Here is a 19,649-nt window from a genome sequence, read left to right as displayed (position 1 = left end):
GCGCCGGTGCCAGCGACGCGCGGGAAGAGCTGGGGAGAGAGGAAGCAGGAGGAGGGAGGGAGAGAGGAAGATATGGTTTGGTTGGATCCAAGGACTATAATTGTCTGTATGAATCTCAAAAACTATAAGGTGGATATGAAAAAATCTTGTGGAATATAGAATTCACCGAGCCTCGCAGCCACCCGAGGCCCAAAGAACAATCAGGCTACTTGCGCCGGCCTGGCCCAAGCTAATCCAGAACAACGTCCGTCCTGGCCCAGACCAGCGGCGGCACCCAGCCAGCATCGTCCAGCGGCGCACAGCCTCCCGGACGCCATGAGCAAAACTGTCATTAAATTGCAGGGAGCAATTGCATTGACATTATTCAATTTTGGCAGTATTAAAGTATTTTTTTAATCAGACCAGCTTAGAAAGGGTGAATGATAGAGGTTACACACTGGTGGGCCACATCATTCATCACAAACAGTAGTTGCTACGAATCTCCATTGTCAATTACAGTTTTGTTTGCAAAGAAGATGCACATAGTGCGTGCACATATGCTGGTGTTGATAGCCTAACATTATGCTCAACTTGCTGATTCATGGCTGATAGATTCTCAAGGTACTTCTCGACAATATCGAAACCACATAATTCCTTCACTACTGTCATTGGTGCTGGGACATTGAGCTGGAATATCAGAGGGGAGGTTCCAGATTCAGTGTTGTATGAGAAATCCTTCCTCGCTGCTCGGATCGCTTCCCTGAGTGCACAGTGAACGGATGATGCAAGAACCACGGCAAGCTCACCAGAAGCTGCACAAGTAATAGTTAGTTGCTTTCAAACATTGTTCTTTGAAATTTGTAAAATTCTTATTGCACTGTGATCACATAATAAGGGGTTACCTTTTGAGGAAAGCACACGGTTCTTGTGATGTCCAGTGTTGAGGACCTCGACATTGAACTGCTTTGGGATAGTGTCGACACTTGGGATTTTGTAGTCCCATGTGCTGTTGCTGACCACTAGGCCGTCACTGTTAGTCTCGTGTTCTTCATATATGAAGAAACCAACTCCTTGTATAAAGGAACCCTCAATCTGTAACAGATTACACGGATCAGATATTAGCCATCAAAATTAGGACAACTCTTCAGTGGATTTGTAAAACCAAAAGGACAAATTTAACATAATAATTTTATCAAAAAAGGGAGGAAAAGTTGGATTTCATTGGCCTTTATTAGTGCGATTTATTTCCAAGATAAATATATTTTTCTTGAACATCAGGAGAGCAGTGTATATTTGCATTAATGAAAAAGAAAATTTAAAACATATGTTAAATGAACAAAATATAAAACTTTTGTAGTATAGAAGGAACAACAAAGAAAAAACTTTCTTCATAATATAATGATCTGCAGCTCTCGTGCATGTTCGAGAAAAAACAAAGAGAAAACACAAGAAAACCTGGCCCAAGTCCACTGCAGGGTTCAAACTCATGCCACAATCATATACAAGATCACTCCTTAGTATTGTAATCGCTCCTGTAATAAGATCAATCTCAACCTGTTTTTTTCAGAAGAATTTGAACAAAACGAGTTAAAAAAAAAGAGAGTATTCATACGCGGTGAACCAAACTCAATTTGAATATATGATTAACATTTGGCTTGAAATTTGACGCACCTCACTAATTCCAGCTCCATAATTCAAATAGCTATTGGACCCTTGTTCAGGTACCCAGAAGACGCTTGCTGACAAATTCACATTTTCCTGAGAGGCCTGCATGTGAACGAGAGGTTACAGCAATGTGAAGTACTAGAAACATAAACTTTTTCAAAGATCAAAAAGACATTCTATTATTTATCCTAACCAGAAACATCAGATAAATAAAATTACTTGAGAAATCAAATTATCCCACGAGACAGTGGCTTATTGCAGTCGCAGCTTATACATGATAGGATTTAATCTGCTAATCAGCAGCTTGCAGGCCTGAAGGGTTGCTGCACAACTAGATTCAGAAGTACTGCTGCCGCCGGTAACTCCACTCTGTATTAAATTCAATGTATCAGCCTGAAGAACGCGCACTCTCTCCAGAAGGTCTTCACAACCCTCAGGCCACAGCTGCCCCAAAGCGAAAGCTGTCATCTGCTGGACTTTCGTCCAAAGTCCTTGTCCAATTTCAATTCCTCCGACCTGAACCACAATAGAACCATCCTTGAGTACAGACACTCGGCCAGGTGCTGGCCTTGGTGATACGTTGAAAATTAGGGGCACACAAGAGATACCCCTCTTCCGCCACTTATTGCAAATGTTAAACTGCTTGACAGTATTAGCTCGATGCCGGTAGCTTGAAGTCAGTGCTAGTCTATTGAAAATAGAATGTAACGTGTATGTTGATTATTTGCCTGCACTAGCTGGGTAGAACAATAAGAGACTATCATAGGTGTGAAAATTCATTTCCCTCACACGGTTAGCATCGAGTGATTACACTGAAGCAACATGCTCAATAATAGCTTCAGCAATTAAAGAACCTTGTGTATCTCCTGGAGCTCGCATTGTTGATTTGGATGTGTTGTTTGTTTTGCAAAGCTTGATGTCAAACGAGAGAGCACCCCAGTTGTACTTCTTTAGAGCTGATATAACACCACTAGGTATTATAGGGCTTAAATCCTCAGATATCCCAGCATCAATTAGTAGATCTAGGTGTAAGGCTGTAATTTTTCCATCAGACTTGAAACCAACAGAGTAATGAGCCTTCATGGGGTGCCTGCTGCCAACCATGATCATGTCAGTATTACGATTGAGATACATCTGCACAGGACATCGTAACTTGTATGCACAAAGTGCCGCTGCTGTTGCAACCTACAAAAGGATATTTGGCATTAGTCAGCAACAAAAAATATGCTCAATGTGTTCCACTATCCTAGAATTCTTTCTTACCAGATGAATAATCACATTTTAAAATTCTTTCAACAATCATATTATTTGTATCCTGCCCACTGCAGAATAAATGCATTGAGAAATAAAAGAACATGTTCTTGAAAATTGAAATGGATGCTCATGATTTTACTTCTCGAGCAATCTACTATCTTCTTGCCTTCCTAAAGTTCGTAGCTCTTTGGTTAAGACCTTGAAATATTTATGTACTAATATATTTTATGCCACTAGGAAATTATCCTGCCACTCTTCTATCCTGCCACTCTTCTTAAAAAAGAAAAAAAAAACACTGGTATATGTAATTTATAAGCGTAGCATGTTTTCTACTCATATTCATTATTAAGACACAAGCTAAAAATAATTATGCAATTTGTGATATGCTCAAGTGTAAATATAAAAGATTGGTAATGTTAAATATAAAAGTATAATAATATGTTCAGCCAGCACATGATATCTTGTTCTTTCACAAAAAAAGCACATGATATCTTGTTGTGTTTTGTCATTCTGAGTATCTTAAGAAGCAAGCCTTCAAATACGAAACAATAAGAGTTGTGAAATGCAGAATAATATTTAGCGGACAAGAGAAGATACAAAAATTGCAGTCACAAATATAACATAATCACAGTGACACTGGTTTAATTCATCAGATTCTCACAGGGAATGATCGATATGCCTTTCCACCGAAGCCTCCTCCAACCCTTCTTGTAATGACACGCACATTACCAAGTGGAATACCAAGGCACTTAGCAATGACAGTCTGAGCAAGCTCAGGGTATTGTGAGGAACTGTAGACAACAATGGTATTATCTTCATCTGGAATTGCCAATGCTGTTTGTGTTTCCATGTAAAAGTAGTACTGAGAAGCAAGTTTTACCTGCAAATACCAAAGCCACACAAATTACTATGGGACAAAGTATTTGTAGGAGAGAATAATGAGATGTATTCCTCAAAACTCTAGAAGGGTGGGATATATAGTTCCTATACATGGGCCCCTAGATGCCTCTAGATGGGTCTCTATACATGGGCTCAATATACACCAATACCCCTCCGCAGTCTGAACTACCGGCACAGCGGTGTTCAAGACTGGACAACAAGAAAGCCAACACCCCCCGCAGTCTGAACTACCGTCGCAGCGGTGTTCAAGACTGGACAAGAAGAAAAGAAAGTACAAAGGGCAAATTACCCCCCGACACAACTAGCCACCTGCTACGTTGAGGCTGGAGCAAAACTCCGAGAAAGTCGAGGAGGATAGTCCTTTGGTAAAAATGTCGGCAAACTGGGAGGTGGTCGGGACATGGAGTACCTGAACATCGCCGATGGCGACCCTGTCGCGCACGAAGTGCAAGTCGATCTCCATATGCTTCGTCCGCTGATGCTGAACAGGGTTGGTGGAGAGATACACGGGGCTGACGTTGTCGCAGTTGACGAGCGTGCTCTTGGCGAGCGGGCTGTGGAGCTCCGCCAACAACTGTCGTAGCCAGGACGCCTCCGCCACGCCGTTAGCGACAGCACGGTACTCCGCCTCGGCACTGGAGCAGGAGACAACCGGCTGCCGCTTGGACGACCAGGAGACCAGGTTGCCGCCCAGGAAGATGACGTAGCCGGAAGTGGAGCGGCGAGTGTCCGGACAACCAGCCCAGTCAGCGTCGGTGTAGACAACCAGCTCAGCAGAGGACGAGCGGTGAAGCACCAGGTCGAGGTCCACAGTGCCACGGACATAGCAAAGGAGACGCTTCAGTGCAGCAAGGTGTGACTCCCGAGGATCATGCATATGGAGACAGACCTGCTGAACAGCGTAGGTGAGGTCCGGCCTAGTGAAGGTGAGGTACTGCAAGGCACCGGTCAGAATCCGGTAGGCAGTAGGATCAGCCACAGGATCACACAGATCAGCAGACAACTTCGCCTGAGTGTCGACAGGAGTGGAGCAGGGCTTGCAATCAGTCATCCCAGCCCGCTCCAGAATATCGAGTGCGTACTGCCGCTGGTGAAAGAGAAGGCCAGACGGGCGAGGCTCAACAGTGACGCCCAAGAAGTGGTGGAGCTGACCAAGATCTTTCATAGCAAACTCCTAGAGCCTCCGGAGCCGGAGGCGGCGCCTGTGTCGGCGCCGAACAACGCCGGTATACCTGCACCGGCTGAACGTACTGCGGTGGCGCCGGTGTCGGCGCCGCCGGTACACCTGCACCGGCTGAGCGTACCGCGCAGGTGCAGGGAAAGGCACCGGGGCCGCACGTGGCGCAGCCGGAGACACCGGGTCCGCACGCGGCACGACCGGAGGTCCGGGCGCCGCGCGTGGCGCGACCTCGGGCACCGGGGCCGCGCTCAGCGCAGCAGGGATCACTGGAATGGTGCCGGTGTACCGAAAAGACCTGCAGGGAAAGGACAGACAGATAACGGTGGCTGAACCACCTAGTCAGTTGAAAACAGTGAATCCAACTCGGGGTCAGGGGAAGGTGTGGAGGAGGTGGAGTAGGGGAAATCCGACTCGTCAAAGACGACGTGTCGGGAGATCAGGACACGGCGAGAGGTGAGGTCAAAGCATCGGTACCCCTTGTGGTCAGAGGAGTAACCAAGGAACATACAACGAGTCGAGCGGGGCGCCAGCTTGTGAGAAGTTGTGGCGGAGGTGTTAGGGTAACACGCACACCCGAAGACCCGAAGGTGGTCGTAGCGAGGAGGGGTACCGAAAAGAGCGTGGTGTGGAGTGTGAGCAGGAGGAGCAGTGGACGGAAGACGGTTGAGCAAGTAGGTGGCGGTGTGGAGGCTTTTAGCCCAGAAGCACGGGGACAGAGAGGCTTAAATCAGAAGGGTGCGCACGATGTCGTTCGTCGTGCGAATCATCCGCTCAGCCTTGCCGTTCAGAGGAGAGATATACGGACAAGACAAAAGCAGCTGAACACCCCGAGAGAGGAAGAAGGAACGGGAGGTGGAGTTATCGAACTCACACCCGTTGTCACACTGGACGGCTTTAATGGTGAGGCCGAACTGAGTGGACACCCAGGCAAAGAAGTAGAGGAGGGTGGGGAATGTCTCAGACTTGGCGCGCAAAGGAAAAGTCCAAGAGTAATGAGAAAAATCATCCACCACGACCAGATAGTATTTATAGCCAGATATGCTGAGTATAGGAGATGTCCACAGGTCACAGTAAACAAGATCAAAAGCATGCGCAACATGCGAAGAAGAAGAAAAAGAAAGTCTAACATGACAACCTAACTGGCACGCATGACAGAGGTGCTCAGCAGAAGCCCTAGTACATGGAACATCGGTACTACAACTGAGCTGAGCCAAAACGTCGTGGCCGGGGTGTCCAAGCCGGCGTTTCCATGTGGTGGAAAAAGGCGTCACGACAAAAGCAGCAGACGAAGAAGTCGAAGGTGGAGCAGCGGAAGCAGGAAGCCGAAGAGTGTAAAGGGGCCCCGGGCTGTCACATCGGAGGCGGGAAGCCGAATCCTTCACAGTAAGACCAGAAGAGTCAAATTCAATGGAACAAGAATTATCAGCAGTAAATTGATGAATTGAAAGAAGATTGTGAACCATCTGAGGAGCAACAAGGACATTGGGAAGACGAAAAGAACCAGGAGCAGAACCCACGGCGGTGACAGAAAGGCAAGACCCATCACCAACCATGATGGAAGAAAGAGGGGTGTGGGGGTCGAACAGAAGAGAGGATACCAGTATCTGGGGTGGTGTGGAAGGAGGCACCCGAGTCGGCGATCCCCTCGGTGCTGACCGGCGGCGTCAGCCCCATGGTGCTGAAGGACTGCGCCAGTGCGGCCTGGTCCCACCCCACAGGCCAGGTCGGCTGCTAGCTGGGCTGAGCGGGCGGGGTCCAGGACAGCGTGGGGGCAGCACCGGTGAACATAGCCGCGCAGCTGGAGCTGAGCACGAGCCCCCCCCGGACCCTGAAACGGCCACATCGAGATATGCCCTGATCATGGGTTGCTGAAGGATGGCTAGGGCGTACCTCCAGGGGCAGTGGCAGGAGCGGGAGCCGGAGTCGATGCGCCCCGACGGCCCCCACCGGTACCGGTACCGGTACCCCAAAAAGCAAGGCCACCAGTACCACCACCACCCCGTCCCCCGCCGCCGCCAACATCCACGCCCCCCCTCCCCCCCCCCCACCTCCGGTCTGCCCGGCGGGAGCAGCACCAAGGAGAGAGGTGGCAGGAGCGGCGGAGGAAGCCGGTGGAGCAGCGACGAGCGCGGTTGGGGTGGACAAGGACGATCCGGGCATGAGACCCCTGGTGATCTCCTCGAGGGCGATGTCGTCCCGGACCTGCAGGAAGGAGGGGAAGGGCCTCTGGCGGGTGATCCAGGTCTTCAAGTGGTCATAGGTGCTGCTCAAACCCCACAGGACATTGAGCACCAAGACCCGATCGGACACCGGACACCCGAGGTCGTGAAGAGTATCAACCATGCTCTTCATCCGCCGGCAGAACTCACCAATAGAGAGGTCCTCCTGCTCGAAGGTGCGGAAGGTGGCGTCGAGCTGGAGAGCGCGGAACTCGGCGTTGCCGAGGAACTGCCCCTCGAGTGCCACCCAGGCCTGTCGTGCGGTGCCGCCGTGGGTCCTGACGAGGTCCTGAAGATCTAGGGAGATGGTCCTGAAGATCCAGGACATGGCGACGCTGTCGAGGCGCAGCCACGCCATGTCCCGCGCCTCGATCGGCGTGTCGAGGAGGACGTGGTCGTTGAGGGCGTAGCGACGAAGGGCGAGCAGAACCTGGTCCCGCTAGCGTCCGTAGGAAGAGGATGTGGTGTCGAGGAGGACGGTGACCAGGGCCCTAATGTTCTGGATGCCGGTGGCCTGGAGGTGGAGCTGACCGACCATGGGGTCGGTCGGGTCGTGCCGGGGCCCAGATCCAGCGGGCGGAGCCTGGTGGAAGGAAAAGGCGCCATGCTCGGGAACGACGGGCAGCTGGCCGGAGGAGACACGAAAGAAGTGCTCCGCCTCGGCGATCCGGAGAGCGAGGGCGTTGGCCGTGGCGCACTCGCGCTCCCAAGCGAGGGCAGCCACGCGGACCCGTTCCTGGGCCGTCGAAGCCTCCGACTTGGCGGCGAGGAGGGCCGCGGTGAGAGCGGCGTCGGCCTGCTGCCCACGGAGGGCGGCGGCTGCGAGTGGCGTATCTGCGGGAGACATCCCGAGACCAGACCACGCGGGATCGGGCGCGGCCTGCAGGGAGGCCGGATCAGCGCCCGCGGCCTGCAGCAGCTGCGCCACGACCCGCAGGGCGGCTGGAGCGGTGGCGTCGGGCAGCAGGGGGCCCTGCTGAGCGGCGTCCTGCAGGGGGCACGGCGGCGCAGGCTGCAGGATACCCTGGGCGGCGGCGGCCTGCAACACGGGACCTGCGGCGGCCGCGGTGGCGCCCACAGCCCCGGCGGCAACAATGCCCGCGGCCCCCGCTGCGGCGGCGCCACTAGCTCAAGGATGGTCAGGGCGGCGGCGGGGGGCGCCAGGCCGGCGCAACACCTGGGGCGGCTGCAGCAGAGGGTGCAGGGGCGGTGGCTGCAGAGGAGGAGGAGGGAAGGGGAGGGAAGGAGGAGAGGGGGGAGGTGCCGGCGGCCGGCCATGGCTGCCGGTGGCGGCGGCGGCTGGGAGGGGAGGGAGGAGAGAAGAGGAACCCTAACCCTATGCTAATGATACCATGTAGGAGAGAATAATGAGATGTATTCCTCCAAACCCTAGAAAGGTGGGATATATAGTTCCTATACATGGGCCTCTATACATAGGCTCAATATACACAAACAGTATTCTCTGCTGGCATTCATAGAAAAGGAAATTACTACCTCCGTGTTAAAAATAGATCAAAAAAGTGTGTATTCTTATAATATGGAAATGATATTAGCATATTCTCATCAAATATTTGTTCACACTGATATATTTGTAAGTTCTCTAACACATGGTGATAAGAAGTAAAGGTCAAAGATTTGATTTGGAAGTCACATTGACTACCAAAAACATCAGTTTGGCATGCAGGTGCTAGCATTTGTATAATGAGAAAAATTTATCTATATTTAATAGAAAGTTGCATGATTCCTTTTAAAAGTTCCACATATAGTTCCTAAATGTATTAGTGCACAAACAAAGTACTTTTATTTTTTTGACGGTTTGTTTAACAACAAAGCAGTTAATACTACATACACAGTTATATCATAACGGTAGTTTTTAAATTTATGAACTATATTGTGAGAGAAGGTAAGTGGAGTATGGTGTGGGAGAAAGCCATTCAATTTGGTTTACACTTGTATATATAATGTGCAGAAGATGGCTGCACAGCATGACTTCAAAGGGACTTGAAATTCTAGATAGACATACTCTGTGATAAGAGAGCTAGAGGGAGTTAGATATAGCAAGAGGAGACGAGAGAAATATAATTCTTTCATGATCCACTGCATTGGATCTCTTTTTAGTATATTGCTAAACTTTGACAGCTCAGACACACCTGTCATGACTTGAATTCTATTCCATAACAACATGGACTCAGTTTTCTTAACTATCTGGACATATTTCCTAGCCAGCATCAATTAACCCTCTAGAATGACTGTACTACTTGCAAACCTTCTGTCCCTCTATCCAACATTGACGGCAGGAGTTCCAGTCAAAACATGTCCTCGCTGCTTGGACCTTTGTCATTTTAATTTTATCAAGGAGGATCTATGTAAATATCTTACGAACCCTGCTACTTGAGTGTTTATCAGTAGCATTATCTCAAGAAGGTAATGAGCTAGTGTTGATGTTATGTTCTTTTTCCAGTTTACTGACAACATGGTATTTGCTGCCTATATTGACAAAATTCAAATAAAAGTATAGTTCCGTGCAATACAGATTCCAAAATGAGAAATAACATTCAAAAGTGAGGATAGCTAAGTATCAATTGTTAAAGTAAGAGTCCATAGTTTCATTCATTCTATTTTTAGGAACGTAATTGTGATGACATTAGAATAGGTCTAGGAGTGTATTAAGTAAACATACTTCAGTTGACAGTATCTTGTGATCAGCTTCAGCCATGCCCATAGAAAAATCACCAACTTGCTTGGGATAAAAAACAGAAGGAACATTGAAGTAGCAATTGTTTTGCACTGCTTGTTCCATGGTTAAGATTGGTGGCTTCAAATCCAGAATATCATACTCAACAACAACTTGTTTTGCTGCCATGTCAGCATATCTCTGTGTTTCTGCAATCTGATGTAAAGATCATGTTTTAGGCTTTTAGCTAATCTGTCCTAAACTCTATTTCTAAAAATGCTAGAGGTTCAGGAATAGAAATCCCTTAAGAGAGTAATAAAAAGATGAAATAGATAACTACCACAACACCAAGAGCCTGTCCAGCAAATTCAGTAATTGGATCACCAAATAGTAGTTCATCACCAAACATGGACATTGATCCAATATTTTGTCCTTCCTTTGGAATATCCTTGGCAGAACAACTGTGATGATCTTCTGTGACGATAATGAAGACTTGAATGTAATATTCTTGACAAAAGCAAGAGGTTGTGTGCTGTAAATAAATTCTCCATGGAGGCAATTCTTTGGAGCTGGAATGTCATCCACATATACAGCCTCACCTATATCATACAAAAGAAAGTTTGTGTAATGTCCTTTAAGAAGGATGCTTGGGCAAAGTATTGATGATTGTATTAGTTTTTTTTTTCGAAAATCATGGTTGTATTTGTAATTGTGGTGATTTATTGAAACCACCAACCTGAAGCTTGAAGCTCAACTCCATACTTCTTCATTGGCTCACCAATGGGTTTATATTCATCACTGGAAATAGTTTCCTGATGTGAAGACAGTGGGCTGTCATAGACATCAATTATATCCACAGAATCATCAGAGCTTGTGCTAAAAGTTTTTCCAGGATCAGCAATGCCTTTAACATGTACAGAAAGAAAACTAAGAGAAATCCAACAGCCACACTGATTCTATATTCAGGATGTGATGTTCCCTTCATTGGTACAATCGTTTCTTTAAGTAACTGAATTGCTCCATGTATAGTGGATGCAGTGAGTAATTTACCAGTTAGGAATTTCTCCACTTTCCTTGCTCTAATAGCATGTTCTGTTCCATATGCACCGAACGCCAAGTGCAGATTACTTAAAACATGATCACCTGATGATTCATCAAAACTAACATGTCCCAGGAAAGCAGAGTTAACATACGAAATTGCATTTCCAAGAGGACGAGATGCTGCTCGGTAAGTTTGAAAGACCAAACTTGTTTCTGTCTGAGAATCTAAAATCCAATGTGGAATAAATATGCTCAAGAGTAAACTGCTACGATCAAGAGGAGGCTGCTCCAAGAACTCCTCTAAAGTAATATGTCTCTGTTCTCCGACAACCTGAATGCAAACAGTTGAACCAGCACCAAGAAGTATGGTTGCAATATCAGAGGGAAATGGATTTTTTTGTGCTAAAATTATGTTTCCTCCAAGGCTTGCTGTGTTACGGACAAATGGTGAGGCCACCTTGCTCATGTGGTCAGCAAGTTTTCTGAAAACCACACTTCCATTTGGAGATGACATGGGCTTACTTTCTTTCTCAAGTATTTCAATGCTCCTAGAAATTTTTATTGCTGCTCCAATTTCAATGCCTTCAGCTTTCCTCACAATAGACAAAAGTTCTGGAATTCCTCCTATGTCAATATACTTATTATAAAGGTCATAATCCTTGTATACACCAGCACTAGTGTTCCCAACAACCACTTTGACAGAACACTCACTGAATAGAGTAGAATTTATTAATTCATAATACTGTTTAATACTTCTAGGGTGATACCAGCCATCCTTGGAGACTGTATTATTAGCATCATTCATATGGTATCGCTGGTATTTAAGGCCAGACTTTAGAAAATCCAGGCAAGTGAAGATTCCACTGCAAAGAGTGTAATTTTGCAATGTAGGATGATACAGGCTCCCCTTGGAGGTTGTAATGTTAACATCATCCACATGTTGTAGAGTTTTGATCTCAGACTTTAGGAAGTCTGGGAAAGTGCAGATTCCACCACCGAAAGTGTAGCTTTGTAACTTGCCAACATCTGGCTTCTTATCACCTTTTTTCCAGAATACATTAAGGCCCAAATCTTCCAAGTCAACATCTGATGCAAAACTTTTGCAGGCATCAACAATCGGTCGGTAACCTGCGCATCGACACAAGTTGCCTGAGAAAGCCTTCTCTGCTTCTGATACTTTTAGTTTTGAAAACCCATTTGGCGGTTGAGGCCTCTTCGAATTGTCAGCACCGACAAGTGAAGAGAAAATGGACATGCACATGCCTGGAGTGCAGAAACCACACTGAGATGCATGGAACCCCGACATTCTTTTCTGAATAGCATGGAATCCATTTCGGGTGTTCCCAAGACCTTCAGTGGTGATAACAGAACAAAAGTTTAGACTGTAAATGAGCGTGAGGCATGAACTGGCTGAAAATTCAGTCACCTCGTCTGTCTTGGGGTTATACTTTGCTATAAGGACGACACAAGCCCCACATCCACCTGCAAGGAAACACAGTAATTGACTAAGTGACACAACATTACTCTCTAACTCTGGTTAGTGCCACATTATGTACATAGGCATGGTTCACAATGATTTCCATAGAAATATGTGCCTAGAACCTAATAAAAACAACAATATAAAAAACTGAACGTACAAATTCCATATGGCCAATCTAAATGCATAAAAAGACATGGCAGATCAGAATTAAAATTGTCCGGCTGCATGCATTCTCAATGTCAATATTTTTTTTGTATCACTGAAGGTTGTATATTTTCTTCTTATCAATAAGCGTAACTGGAAAACCAAACCTCAACTGGTCCAAAATGGCAGCATTTATTGGTATTTTCTTGTTCCATTTTGGTTAGGAATTTCGTACTGAAATCTTATGTGGCAAGAAGAACCAAATAGATAAAAAAAAAGGTATCTGTACTATATGCAAATATTTACACATAAACTATAGGATTCTGCGAATGATGCAGTCACAAGCCAGTGCGTAGACGACAATAGTGCTGAACATTGCCATTGGAATGACAGATCCCCAACAGAAGGCCATTCAATTAGCACATAGTTGCAGCATTCACACTCACAGTGTCCGTGCCAAATTAACAAATTATCCTTATTTCAAGTAGCTAGCCTAGTATGGCAATGCCAACCTGCCCCGGGGTCATAGATCCGGCGGTCTGGTGGGCTGGGTGGGACCTGAGGTGAATCTGTGTCAACAGCTTTAGAGTAACATCACAATGAGATGCTAGTTGGTGGTGGGGACTGGAGGCGCACACTCAAGATATCCGACTCCCGCAATGCTGCAATAGTTTAGAGTTTACATGACCCCCAAAATCCAAGCTTTGGGATCATGCAAATGCAAGACTAAAATATTGATGAATATTACGACGACGGATCCCCAACAGACGGAGGGGGCAATATGTTTAATCCAGATTAAAGAAAGGCAAGGGCTACTTATCTACAACCTAGGTCTCGCAATGCGGACACTGATTACAGAAACTTGGTCTCAGTACTTACCTCGAGGATTAAAGAATTTGGTAGGGGAGGAAGTCCCGGAAGCACGAAGTGAGGGCGCCACCAGAAGAGGACGGCACCCAAGGAGACCAGTGCGCGCGGCGGCGGCGTGGCAGCGGCCAGTCCCGGCGGGCGCATTGCGCGGAGGAGCGGCTGGAGCGGACGGCGTCGACACGCCGCACGCGGGGGCGGCGGGCGGCGGGCGACGGGCGGCGGAGATGGGAGCGTGGAGCCGGCAGTCTGTTTTTCAAATCTTTTTTCTCCTTTTTGCAAATACGAGTACTCAACTTGTTCATTCAAGTTTCTCAAAACGTGTCAATTTACACCCTCACAGTAAAATCTCCGTCTCCTCTATCTCTGTATCTATTTTTACCCATTTCAAAAGTACCTAATATTTTTCCTAGAAATTTTGGTGTGATCCAACAACACCACCAAAAGGTGGATCAAAATTTATACAATGAAAATTGAATAACAATACTATATTATAATTTAGATGGATTCAAAATAATTCGAATATCATGCGAACGTGGAAATACAATAAAATCCGTGCCAAAAATCCACCCCAAATAAAAAATAACCATACTAAATACTGAACATTCGACCATAGCAACACAGGAAAAATAGTAGCTAGTGCTACCTCCGTTCCAAACTATAGTTCGTTTGGTTTTTTTAACCTCAAATATGATTAGTCGTCTTATTAAAAAAATTGTGTAAACATTATCAAATTTAAGTTATTCTTGAAGACCATGTATTGATAAAGCAAACCACAACAAAATAAATGACATTTTGCACAAATTTTTGAATAAGACGAGTAGTCAAATTTTAGGTAAAAAAGCCAAACAAACTATGATTTAAAACAGAAGGAGTATTTGCTGTAAAAATAAAATGGAACAAATTTTTGTTGCGTGCTTGATCGGGTTCTGCATCTACCAACTACATAACTAAGTTGTCCAACTTAAATCTACGGACATCCTCACCCCACCTCTCGAGCTCGCTCCACCCCTCGCTTGCAAATCACTAGGGCTGAACGGCGAGCTTAAAACTCGCGACTCGATTGTTGCTCGGCTTGACTCAGCTCGGCTAGATAGATTTCTTTAGCGAGCCGAGCAGCTATTTTTGGTCATTTCATCGATCAGCTGGCTCGAGCCAGCTCACGAGCTACTCATGAACAAACTGAATTAGAGGGATCAAAGAAGCCAAGCCGAAACGATCCAATGTGCTCGCTCCAAAGTCCCATCCGTCCATAGTTGGAAGCTAAAATTCAATTCTTTATGCCTACTATTTTATGATTTTGTCTTTGTGCTATTAAAATCTGATAATTAGAATTAGCATAATTAGAAAATTGTTGATCGGTTGTATTTTGTGCATGCTCAATGTATGGTGCGTTTTCACCCGTAGCAACCCACCGGCATTCAACCAGTCTGATCCAATTTACATGTTAATCTATGTTCAAATTGCGTCCTCTGGCATTGGAGCTTGAGCAATTAACCCTCCAATTGTGATTTTGACGGCTGTTTTGCCGTACTTGCTGTTAGTGTGTTACGTTAGCAATGCTTTCTTCATAGTCTAGAAATAATTGCCTGTTTGCACGTAGCTGTTGGCTGATTGGATTGGATCATATGGCAATTGATTTTACAATTAGCCTATATTTAATTTAATACTCTGTCCAAATGTCTGATGTGATGGAATGAAAGCTTCAGCCCTTGGGATCCAAACGGTCCCATAGATTTTTTACAGGGTCTGGAAGAGTAGTTTGGCTATGCGAGTGCGACGTGGAAAGGTACTCCTATAAAGGAGAGAAAAGAAACATGCCAACTGTACCGTGTTCATATCGAAAGGGCCACGAACAAGTATCTAAAATTCAAGATACTAGAACATTCGGCGCGCGATGCGCGCCCTACAGTTTGAACAATCAAATGCAAATAACCATAGAGTAATAAAAATTGACAAACTATATGCAGAGTATTTCCTTGGACTATAGCATTGCTTGTTTTAGGGTTGCTACATTGTTTTTGTTCATTGGTTGTTGATACTTCTTGCATGCCTTCGTACTGAATTATTCTCTCTAGTGCCGAGTTTGTGTTCTCGGCCAAGCGCAGCTCCTCCAGTTGGTCATTTCCTGAAAGCAAAGAAGATTATTAGCTTCAGAGAGACTTTTTTTCTATTGTTTCAGTGTAGCTGTTCATCACCTGATAGTGCCTGAATAATACAAACAATTCCAGCAAGTTCAAGGTTGCATCTGTCCGGTGTGAGTGCTCTAATACTGCATGGAAGATTCACAAGCATTGCCTGAACAGCATCACATCCCTGCATTGTACAACACAACACAGCGGATTATGGCTCCCGAAATATGGTAATACATATTACCAGAACATCTAAGTAGGAATTAAATTTCCAGTTTAATTGAATTTCCTCCAAAGTTTAAGTCAAGAGTATTGATACGAGAGAGATTTATACAGATTTGTGCAAAATCAGGTGCTGTAAGACCATAGTTAGACAACTCCAGCCTCAGCAAATCTTGAGATATACAAAATAATGCATCAGTAAGGCTAATTGTCCCAACATGCATAAGAGTAGCACAGATAAGATAAAATTTTTGCGCACAGCCTGCAAATATTAACCGTAAATGGCAAGCAAAGCCTTCAAAAAATTTAAAAAAAGATGGGCAGAAAATTTAGCAGTCCAATGGAAGTTCCACCTAGCAGAAGTCCAGATAAGCGCAAGGATTGTGCAAGCAGGCACAACTTATCAACTGTTAACTTATTCAGTTTTATACCAGTCAGTTAGTTCTGAAAACCTGCAGGACTTAATGTTATAATTGATCTATTATTTCGCTACATGTTGGTATCTATCAATAAATATGGAGAAAACTTATGCTAACCTTGTCAGAGAGGCAAGTTTGGATAGAAGGTTAGCATTGCATTGCTACATATCAGATTGATCTTTCCTGTCGAGAGTGTGGAATTTGTGAGCATTTGCACATGAACATTGCCAATAGTTTTAGTTAAACACAAATCATAAGTGTCGTGCAAAAGAAATACCTAATGAGAGGTGTGAAAGGACCGACCCTTCATGCAGTGCATCTGCCATCTTCTGAACAGTTCGTGGTGTGATAGAAGTAGAACACTCCTCAACATTCAAGCTATAAAGAGGTGCGACATGGTATAAATTGGTTGTTTGCGTTTCGATAGTTGAAAATGAAATTTTTGAGCATACTAACAAGAACATGCATCCAAAATGCAGGCTTGAAGAACACTAACCCTATGGGAGCACCAGAAAAAATACTATTAAGCCAGCATCCAGCAGGGGATAATTTTTTTCTAAAAAAACTGTTCACTAAAAACAAACCATATCCTAAAGAAAACTCACCTGGTGCGTAAAAGCTAAGCATTCTGTTGGCATGATATCTACACAACAAAAGGCAAATGATATCAGTATCCTTGAGTTCAGCACGTTTTGCCTACCAGTTCACAAGAAATATAAGGGATTTAGGGTTTAACCAATGGCATGTGAGGAATTTTTCCCAAATATTACTTTCCTTCATGCATCTACTGATTGAAATAGACACATTATAAAGTGAGATCAAGTGAGTAACAGAAGATGCCTAAACTCTGCACAAACAACCACTGCTCATTCTACTGGACAGAGTAAAGCTTGAACATATGTGCACAGTTGTACGTGAACCAACAAGAATTTGCAACCATTATTTCATTACAGTGATATATTTCCCTCACACATGCTGCAATCAGATGCTGGCCATTGATGTGAAGTGACCAGATTATTTTCTGAATGAGGAAAAACGGAGAGAAAAGCTAGAAGGATGGCCTGGCCAGCTAATTTATAGCACCACAATGTTTCAAGGAACTTAATACACTAATCTAAATTAGCCTACAAAATCAAACGGATAAATGAACACACATGCACTGGAAACGTATGACTTAAACCATGCACTTACAAATGAGATGCTAGTCATCTTTAGGTACCTCGATGGTAAATGAGATGCTCTACCTTGCCACTGATTCAGCAAAGGAAAATCCATAAGCAAAAATATATATATATAAATATACCTTGTAGGCAATTCGTCGAACAGATCTTGTGCATCAACCATGTCACGGAGGTGATTTGAAACGTACACGCTGGGGCAGGCTCATCTCTTCTTCAGCTTCTTGGCCCTAGCTGACCCTTCGACCTCATCTCCTTCCGGCAAGAGGCAGGTGCCTGGCTCTTGCCATCCTGCCCAGTGCAGACGGCGTTGGATCGGTCAAGCTCGCCATGATAACTTGTAGTGCGTGAGGGTGCCGTCGAGATCGAAGGGCGCCAAGCGTCATGATGCCCGCCGCCACAGCCATCACCAACCGTCTGCACCTCCGGCTACTGCCTCCTCTACAAGTAGCAACCTTTGGTGCCCTTCGGGTGCCAGGCGACGGACGAGAGGAGGAGGAGGCGGAGAGAGAGAGAGAGAGAGAGAGAGAGAGGGAGAGAGAGAGGGAGAGAGAGAGGGAGAGAGAGAGGGAGAGAGAGAGATGGAGGGTGCTCTGGTCGGCCCGCAGCCCCTCCCTCCAAGTCATGCCCCGGCGGGGAGGGTGGCGGAGGAGGAGGGATGGAGGATCTGTGCGGAGGTGCCGATGAACTCGGAGCCAGAGGGGAGCAGCCGTGGATGGACTATGCGGCTCGTGCCCCGGCGTCGTGGCGAGGGGTTGTGCCGAGCATGGCAGCCTCAACCCATGGTGGAGGAGGCCCTGTGCCGCGGCGGAGGAGGGGGTGCCGAGTGCGAGAGGCCACAACTCGCGGCAGAGGCAGTGCGGTGGAGGGGCTGCTGAGCGCGTGGTGGAGGAGGGAGCGCCGAGCGCGTGCCGGGGAGGGAGAGAGGTGGTTGCGGGGAGCCTGGGAGGAGATGGGATGTGGGAGAGAGAGGGAGGGAGACGGCGGTGGGGAGGAGAGTGGAGCCGGGGAGAGGAGGGGTTAGGGTTCCCTGTTGCGGGAGGGGCTGAATGAAAAACACCTAGGGGGGTTGTAAAGATAGCAGTACTATCGAATTTATTCTTCTTGTGAGGGTCTATGTGACAAATAAACGAACGTGATCACTGTAGCACCGTGACGAGCTGGATTTAGTTGTAATTGTTATAAAATAGGAGGGGTTTTATGCAAAATTGCCAGAGCTCAGGGAAGCGCCACGCGCCCCTTTTCTCGCGTGAAACGCGGAGGGGAGAGCAAACGGGGGCAGATTTTAATCAACCTGATTTCATTTTGATGATGTTTGCAAAATGCCCTCATCATCAGTGAAAAAAAATGTAAATGAAGAACGAAATACACAGTAAGAACGAGTTTTAGCATGCTGGCAGGGCACATGTACGCATGAAGAGCTCGAGAAACAAAATAAGGAACTACCTTCGCCGCAGCCGAGCTTGGGCCCCCTGAACGGCGTCCGGGTCCGGATGAACTCCAGCAGCGTCGTCGACGGGTCCAGCTCGTCGGCGGCGGCCTCGAACCGCCGGCCGTTCACCGCGAGCACCAGCCTCTCCACCCGCAGCGCGTCGCTCGCCGCCGCCATGGCTCCGCGCTGATCACTGCTGCAGCTGGCTCGATGGCTCTGCTGTGACTGAGAGGCCGGTCTCAGCTGCAACCACCAGGGAAAGTCAAATTTATTTCGACTGATATTTATGCGAAGACAATCATCAAGTTAAACTTTGAAGGTAAATTGAGTCGAAATAATGTGCCTTGTATTTATTCTTGAACAGAGGATGCACATGTATGTATGTTTCGAAATCTTGAACATTCAGATAACGATAAGTTAATTACTCCTACTTGCCGGTAAGTAATACCTAAAAATAACAGTATTTGTTAAGTACGAAGTAGGGACACCGGCGGAGCTACGTTAGGGCCATAGTGGGCTACCCCCCTACCTTGGAGTAATTTTCAAAGGACTATGTGGTAGACTGAGCTCACACTTGATAACGATGGTTTCATGAATACATGGAATTGTTGATTACTAGTCATTTATCTCGAATCGGCCCCTGCTTGACTTGCCCCCTAGCTCCGCCACTGAGTAGGTAAGTTTCTTTCCTTGGCAATACAAGTAGATAAAAAGTTCAACTGTAGCAATGCATGCATGTGACCAACGTACCAATTTATCAGTTGAAAAAAATGACTCTTTGATATAAATGTGTGTAGCAGACGAAAGCAAGATCGGGTAGTGCCATAATTTGGGCAAATAAATATGTGCAAACAAAGTTAATA

At 46.2% G+C, this 19,649-nt stretch overlaps 1 pseudogene; it reads right to left on the bottom strand.

Annotated features, from left to right (window-relative positions):
- Positions 1 to 368: 368 nt before the first annotated feature.
- On the bottom strand, positions 369 to 19,036 carry LOC120668561 (annotated as a pseudogene).
- Between the last annotated feature and the right edge of the window lie 613 nt (positions 19,037 to 19,649).

Source organism: Panicum virgatum, chromosome 2K (assembly GCF_016808335.1).
Source record: "Panicum virgatum strain AP13 chromosome 2K, P.virgatum_v5, whole genome shotgun sequence".
NCBI classification, from domain to species: domain Eukaryota; kingdom Viridiplantae; phylum Streptophyta; class Magnoliopsida; order Poales; family Poaceae; genus Panicum; species Panicum virgatum.
The sequence above is the reverse complement of the archived record's forward strand: the minus strand, read 5'-3'. Positions and strand labels throughout refer to the sequence as shown.